At 38.3% G+C, this 8,774-nt stretch overlaps 1 pseudogene; it reads left to right on the forward strand.

Annotated features, from left to right (window-relative positions):
- The first annotated feature begins 814 nt into the window (after positions 1–814).
- On the forward strand, positions 815–947 carry LOC116628867 (annotated as a pseudogene).
- The last annotated feature ends 7,827 nt before the right edge of the window (positions 948–8,774 follow it).

The following is an 8,774-nucleotide window of genomic DNA, read 5'->3' on the forward strand; positions in this document are numbered from 1 at the left end:
TTAAAAGACACTTATCTCCAATGATATGAGTATGTTAATTTTCTGCTAAAATGTTCATATCCTTCTGGTGCTGGCCTGAGTGTAAAGGTGGTGAAATGAATCCCCATAAATCTTAGTTCACATCCAGTGGGGATGTTGATTTTTCACATTCAGCCATTTCATATGTATAAAATCAATAGAGATTCTTCCTTCTCTGCAGTTTAACCATTAATTGGCTCAGCCTAGTTTTAGAAACAATTATGAAAATAACCAAAATGAAGGCTGTTTCCTCACTAAAATTCAATTTTCTTTTTTTTTTAGAGCACATTTTACTTTTATTTTATTTTTTATTTTTTGAAAGTTAATTCCAGTATAGTTAAGATACTGTTATATTAGTTTCAGGTGTAGAATATAGTGATTCAACAATTCTATACATTACTCAGTGCTCATCCTGACAGGTGTACTCTTTTTTTTTTTTCCAAAATTTTATTTTATTTTTTTTCACTTAGAATCGTTACTTTTTTAAAATTTTGTTCAGTTAGCCAACATATAGTACTAAGATTCAATTTTCAGCTAGCATAGACCATATGCAATTGAAATAAGAAAACTGCTCTTTTCGGGGCACCTGGCTGGTTCAGTTGGTAGAGCATGTGACTCTTGATCTCAGGGTTGCGAATTTAAGCCCTACATTGGGCATAGAGCTGACTTAAAAATATAAATTAAGAAAAAATAATAAATGCTCTTTTTCAACACTGAGAGCCAGAAATCTCAGTTCTGGATCTAACCTTATCAGTCTCTTGCATTCTCTGGGTTTGTGATTTACTGTCAAAAAAGAAGCTTTGCGCAGTGGCAGTATTGTAGCCAATGAGGTTTATCCGAGGCGCGATTATTGCTAATTGAAAACTTTTCCCCATACTGTCAAAAAAGATATTATCTTTTCTATGTGTTTTCTTTCAAATAATAATATTTTCCATTTTTTCAAAGACTTTTCCTTTAAAATGTATCACAAGTCTCAAATTGATCAAATCCAGATTTTATGATTTTATATTAAAAATTTAAGAACTCCAAAACATATTATTATTCTGTTCCAAAAAACATACTATCCCCTTACCTGCCTCCATTCGCTAGTTGTTTTTAAGTCTGATTCTTTTTGCAATCCCCTCTTAGTCATTAATGCTTTCCATTTTAAACCCATTGTTGAGAATTTTTGGAAACAAAATTCTCAGAGAAGAAAATTACTTCTGCTGTAGATTATCTATTGCTGCATAACAATTTATCTCAAAATTTAGTGGCCTAAAAAAAAAAAGTCATTTACTGCTTGAGGATTACAATATAGGCAGGTTTGGGGGGTACTTACCTTTGCTTTTTGCACTCCTGGTGTCACAGTTTCTCAACTGGGGCTCTAGTGGTCACATCCAAGGTGGCTCACTTACATGGCTGGCAGGTTGGTGCTGCCTGTAAGGGAGTTCAGCAGGACTTTGGCTAGGCTTTTCATTCATGTCAGCCTCTTCACGAACTGCTAGCATAATGCGAATTCTCACCATAACAGCTTTCTCAAAAAAGAAGATGCTGAGGCTGCAGGTATTCTTTAAATATTAACTTAAAAGTTCCAAAACTCACTTCTTCCATATCTTTATTGGTCAAAGCAGTCATAGACCCACTCCAGAATCAAAGGGAAAAGACGTAAGCTCTTGATGCAAGAAATATTGTGTACGCAAAAGGAGGAATGAAATTTTTAAAGTTCTTTTTGGACACTAGTTCCCTCAGTCTGCCATCTAGCCACAATCCTTGTGCTACACATGCAAAAATATATACATACATACATACATACTAACCTTTCTCAAGATCCCAAAAATACTGCTCTCATAAAATCATCAGCTCAAATTTCAGGATCTTGTGATCCAAATCACAAGATACATTTCCTCCATTGTGGCTCCTTCGTTGCAGCTTCTGGGGTGGTTTATCTAAATTTGAAGACCTGTGAACTAAGGATACAAATTCTCAGCTTCATATACACCCAACGTAGGACAAACAGAGGATCATCACTGCCATTCCTCTCATTTCAAAGGGAAGGAGAGGGAGGAAGCACACAGTCACTGGTGGAGAGCAATTGTGAAATCTAGCTGGACCCACAGCACCAGTTGATTAGGGCCCACCGCAGCTACCTGGGAGTAGTTCTCTGTGATTCTTGACTCTATCCTTTAAATAATCCTTCATTTCCATAAGAAATGGCTTATGTTGTAGCTAAAATAATTTCTCAACTTGCTTCCTGCCCATAGGACCTTGAAGGCCCAGAGTCCTCTTTTTATTATAAACTGGCTTTGTGCCTTTCAGTCCAAGATGATACAATTTCTTTAAAACTTTTGTGAGTTTCTCATGTATAAAATTAGACCAAAGTCACAATCACACTCCATTAGACAGAAGCCATACCACATTTATTTACTGAGATAGGCATTTCTCTACCTTGTGCTCCATGTGAGATTGATACAGGAGAATAATCTTGAGATTCTTAGAAGCCCGAATGTCCAGTCGACAGGTGTACAAGGCACACCCTTGATATTATTAGAAGAATTTTTGTCCAGCTTAAAGACACCACCTTAAATATCTCTTGTCTGAGCTAAGACTAACTTACTCTAAGGGTATGTTAGGCTGTAAGTGCTCTGGATTTTATTTTTTCCTTAAGGTCATTTATTACTTTCAAAATATCTTGCTATCTGGAGAAGCTGAGAAGGATAAACTACTTTATTTCCAACACAGTAAATTCTGGCTTCTTTGTATTTCCTCTAAATGCTGCTTGAAATTAAATAGTTGCCCTCTAACTCATGTAGCTTCTCCTATACTTTATTATAGTCAGCTGAATGTAGCCAGTTATCCCCTACAAAATTCTGCTTTGAAATCTTCTTAGACCCATAAGTTCATTAGGTATCCATCTAACTTCATTTGCTGAAGCCTACAATTTCACCAAATGTTTCATCACCATATAACATGGGTCCCCCCTGCCTCAGTCTTATAAAAATTTTCTTACTGTCCTTCAAGCCTTCATAATGGTCTTTTTTTTTTTCTTTTTGAAACCTTCAGGCTTCTGCAACCACTCAAACCTAAAGCCACATTCTTTAAGGTTTCTCTTACTGAGGACCCCTATTTTTAGCTGTTAAATTCTTCAGTCAGCATTCAGCGATACAAAGTCATTATGTGTATTATTAAATAAGGGATGTATTGTAGAAATAAGATCCTACAAAATTTCAGGAAAGACTGGAGAAGTAGGAATCTGAAAGGAGGACTTGAGGGATAAGAATAAAGTCCCCAAGCAGTCCTCTTTTTTTTTTTAAGATTTTATTGAGAGAGAGAACAAGCGTATGGGAGAGGCAGAGCGAGACGGAGAAGCAGGATCCCTGCTGAGCAGGGAGCCCGATGCGGGGCTCGATCCCAGGATCCTGGGATCATGACCTGAGCCGAAGGCAGACGCTTAACGACTGAGCCACCCAGGTGCCCCCCCAAGCAGTCCTCTTGAAGCCAGTGTGCCCAGCTGCCAGAGCAGGGTCATCAGAGAGAACAGATGGGGAGTCAGTGGTAGGTTTGGCCTCTGCATCTGATCTGTGTGCCTGGATCACTGGGAGTTGGCCAGACCAGCAGTCCAGAAGAGGACCTGATGACACCTGGTGGAAGAGACTAAGACAAGATGGGACCTGCTGGCACCTGTCTCTCTCACTCCCTCCCACCAGGATGACCTTCAGAACATCACAGCTCCTGCTAGTTTCTGCCTGCTCAATTCCATTCAGAATCAGTGAAGGGGGTTCTGTAAAATGGAGTTCCAGTTTAGCCAAGATGATGTAGTACACCCCACTTCAACTTCAACCCAGTGAGATCTGGGTATGTGTGGTGAAAGTTAAAATGTTCTCTGGATTATTCTTCTGGATATCAAAATTGTTGTCAGTAGTAACCAGTTTATTTCTCTTGTTTTCTTTCTGAAGTGAGGTGGTCCTTGGGGATAAAAGCCGTCTTGACCAGCAGATGAGTTATGTGGACCTCTCTTGAATGTGCTAAAATCATCCTTCTTCAAATTTTGTCACTACCATAAACTAAACAAGACTTAAATTTTAGAATGGTGATCTTAGGCCAACTTATACATTTGTGGTCAATTTTATACCATATAGCCATCTCACCAAGGGAAATAGTGAAATTGGGTGACAAGAAAGGAATGATGTGCTAGTCATTTTAATGACTAATTTTAAATGCAGGTGGATCATGTCACTTCCTCTGAATCTGCCCAGCCACAACATTTCTGCTCCTTCTTCAGCTCCAGTTGTACAGCCCAGAATTGCTGGGTTCTCCACATGCAACTTGGGGCCCATGCTCTGTCCATGCTCCTTCCCCTCCCCAGTTTGCCTTCTTGTCCTGTACAACTTTCCATTTATTCAATAAGCCCCTCTTTCTGCCTGGAAGATTTCTACTCCTCACTTCAGATCTGGCTCCACATCACATCTCAGGAAACATTTCCTAGATCCCCCAGCCCCACATGCAGAAGACAATTAATTACTTCTTCCACCTCCAGGGTGCTTCATGCCTGCCTATGTTATAATGCATATGACATTCTAGTAAAGTGCATACTTAGTCTGACTCCAGATCTAGCTAATGAGCTCCGGGGGGCGGGGGGGGGGGCAGATAGAGATCTTATTCTTCATTAAGAATACCTCCATCCATAGGACAAGATTGGCACATAGATCATCACAAATATTGGTCAGAAATGGATGTGCCAATTGGTGGGTAGCGCAAAGGATGGATAAATGAATAAATGGAAAATACATGAAAAAAATAGTGAACATTTCCCCTAAGCCTTGCCCTGTACCTTACTGCCAACTAAAATACCAGGCAGAATTAATGTGCAACCCTGAGATGACCAGTAGAGTTAGGGTGAAGAGTAGATGGTCTTCATGACTACACAGATTCCCTGAGCAGTAGTCTTGGGAAACCAGGAAGGCCTTACAGGCAGACACAGCATGACAAATCTAATGGAAAAATCCATAATTCCACCAGAAAGATAGGTGTGTAAGTGCTCCCTTTCCATCCCCCAGACTACCTCCATCCCATAAAATAAATGTAACTGCATTTGTCATCAATAGGACTGAGCTGTCTTCTTCCACTACGGGAATTCCCTGGTACGGGCTGGCACCATTGCATTTCCTTAAACCAACCAGTAAAAAGATGGGGCATGTAGAATCTTTAAAAAAGAAAGATCCTGGTCCTGCCATTCACTGATTCAGACATTACTATACCCCTAGTCTCAGCCATTCACACATCCACAAATACACAGCATTTCTTCCTTCTACATCTTCTCAATCAAAAATTGACAAACCAGAGGAAGGAAACCCAGAAAGTTTTGATGGAGACAGAAAACATCTAAAGGTCCTAAGGCAAAAATAGGAAACAATAAATCAAGACAAATCCCATCCTTCACTATTGATTTTTTAAAAATCTCATTATAAATGCAACTTGCCACATTTTGAAGGCAAAAAAAGTTTGAACTGTATGAAATAAAAAGAAAACATTTCATTACTTTATCCCACCCCCTAATCCATAAAGCCTTCTCCCTCAAAGTGTCCACCATTAAGATTTTGCTATCTTTCATGATATACAATGACCTTTGAACAACACAGATTTGAACTGCATGGGTCCACTTATACAAAGATTTTTTAGTCTATAAATACAGTACTGTACTGTCAATGCATTTTCTCTTCCTTATGATTTTCTTTTTTAAAAAAGATTTATTTATTTGAGAGAGAGAGAATGACTAGGAGGGGCAGAGGGAGAGAGAATCTCAAGCAGACTCTGTGCTGAGTGCAGAGCTCAATGTAGGGCTCAATCCCAGGACTCTGAGATCATGACCTGAGCTGAAACCAAGAGTTGGACACTTAACCGATTGAGCCACCTAGGTGTCCCCTTATGATTTTCTTAATAACATTTTTTCCTAGCTTACTTTATTGTAAGAATACAGCATATAATACATATACAAAATATGTGCTAATTGATTGTTTATGTTATTAGTAAGGCAACAGGTGGCTACTAAGTTTTCAGGGAGTCAAAAGTCATGCTCAGATTTTCAATTGTGTGGGGGGTCAGCACCCCTATCCTCCAGGTTGTTCAAGAGTCATTTATGTAAATGTAAACATAAAGACATATGTTTTTGAATGCAGTTGTAAACAAGTTATACATATTGTTATCCAACTGGTTCTTTCCATTTAACAATTCTTTCCATATGAATATATATGCATTTACTGAATTCTCTTTTTTCATTCTCTTCCTTCTTACCCTCTTCTACACAGTCATACACTCATAGACACATACACACACACACACACATAGTTTTTTCATTGTTTGTTATTCCAATTTGGTATTATATTGCATATTTTATGCATCTTGTTTTTCTGACCCAAATATATCTCATGAAATCAACTGGTTTAGCTCTAGTTCATTCTTCTTAATAGCTGAACTATTCCATTCCATAAAGTCACAAATATTGCACTGTGTGAACACACCATGGTTTATTAAATCATTTCTCATTTGATGTATGTTAATTTTCTGTTTCTTGTGATTGCAACCAATGCTGCAGTCAATGCATATACATATTCTTAAACACCAGTGTTTTTATGTATGTTATAAATTCTCAGGAGTCAGCTTACTGATTCAAGGGTACAATATATTTTATTTTAAAAGATAATGCTGCTGGGGCACCTGGGTAGCTCAGTCAGTTAAGTATCTGACTCTTGATTTTGACTCAGGTCATGATCTCAGGGTCATGAGATTGACCCCAGCACTGGGTTCCTCCGCTCAGTGTGCAGTCTGCTCTAGATTCTCTCTCCCTCTCTTTCCCCTTCTGGCCCCCGTTTGTTCATTCTGTCTCTAAAATAAATAAGTAAAATCTTAAAAAAAAAGATAATGCTGGATTGTTTTCTCAAAATGCTATAACAATTCTGATTTCCTCCAGAGATCTATGTAAATATCTTCTTTGCATATTTCTGCCAGGATTGAAGTTATAATCATTTCAAATTTTCATCAATCTAGTGAGAAGTTGTCATTGTTATCTGGTTTTTCATTACCTGGTTTTTCATTTTCATTCTGTTCACCCCCACTAAGGGTGAACAGAACCTTTGATATATTGATTCTTTTCCTTGATCTGCATTTCTGGAATTGGTCTTTTCATAATCTTCAACTGCCTTTATTGCATTGTTTCTCTTTTTATTACTAATTTGTACAATATTCATTTATTTATTCAATGATATTATTAAATGCATACTAGAGCCAGGCACTGTATTGGGCACTGTGAAACAGAAAAGTCCCTACCTTCAGATAGCTTCTACTCTAATGTGGGAAGACAGGTAATCAGTCAGTAAGAGACACATTATGTCTAATGGAAGTCAGTGCTGTGGAGAAACGTGAGACCAGGAGAGACACAGGAAATAGCTGAAGGAAGTTCTTTAACTGACTTATGCAGTGAAAATAGTTTGATCCCAAATGATAATTTCTCATATTACTTTATGAGATATTTTACCTTAGAAATTATTTTTCTGACAGATTTTTACTATTGTTTTTATTTTACTTCATTTTATTTTTCATTATGTTCAGTTAACCAATATATAGTACATAATGCTTTTGTTGTAGTGTTCAATGATTCATTAGCTGCATATAACACCCAGTCCTCATCACAACACCTGCGCACCTAATACCCATCACCCGATCACCCCATCCCCCCACTACCTCCCTTCTGTAACCCTCAGTTTGTTTCCTGGAGTCCAGAGTCTCTCATGGTTTGTCTCCTTCTCTGATTTCTTTCCATTCAGTTTTCCTTCCCTTCCCCTGTGGTCCTCTATTCTATTCGTTATGTTCCACATGTGACTGAAACCATACAGTAATTGTCTTTCTTTGCTTGACTTATTTCGCTTAGCATAATCCCCTCCAATTCCATCCATATCAATACAATGGTGGGTATTCATCCTTTCTGATGGCTGAGTAATATTCCATTGTATATATGAACCACATATTCTTTATCCATTCATCTGTTGAAGGGCATCTCAGTTCCTTCCACAGTTTGGCTATCGTGGACATTGCTGCTATGAACATTGAGGTGCATGTGCCCCTTCTTTCACTACATCTGTATCTATGGGGTAAATACCTAGTAGTACAATTGCTGGGTTGTAGGGTAGCTCTATTTTTAACATCTTGAGGAACGTCTGTAGTGTTTTCTAGACTGGCTGTAAGTTTGCATTCCCACCAACAGTGTAAGAGGGTTCCCCTTTCTCCACATTCTCGCCAACATTTGTTGTTTCCTGTTTTGTTAATTTTTGCCATTCTGACTGGTGTAAGGTGGTATCTCAATGTGGTTTTGATTTGTTATTTCCCTGATGGCTAGTAATGTTGAACACTTTTTCATGTGTCTGTTAGCCATTTGTACGTCTTCTTTGGAGAAGTGTCTGTTCATGTCTTCTGCCCATTTCTTGATTAGATTCTTTGTTTTTTGGGTGTTGAGTTTGGGAAGTTCTTTATAGATTTTGAATATCAGCCCTTTATCCGAGATGTCATTTGCAAATAGCTTCTCCCTTCCGTGGGCTGCCTCTTTGTTTTGTTGACTGTTTCCTTTGTTGTGCAAAAGCTTTTTATCTTGATGAAGTCCCAAAAGTTCATTTTTGCTTTTGTTTCCCTTGACTTTAGGGATGTGTCCTGAAAGAAGTTGCTGTGTCCAATGTCAAAGAGGTTACTGCCTATGTTCTCTAGGATTTTGATGGATTCCTGTCTCACATTGA

The sequence above is a fragment of the Phoca vitulina genome, unplaced genomic scaffold (assembly GCF_004348235.1).
Source record: "Phoca vitulina isolate PV1807 unplaced genomic scaffold, GSC_HSeal_1.0 scaffold138, whole genome shotgun sequence".
Taxonomy (NCBI): domain Eukaryota; kingdom Metazoa; phylum Chordata; class Mammalia; order Carnivora; family Phocidae; genus Phoca; species Phoca vitulina.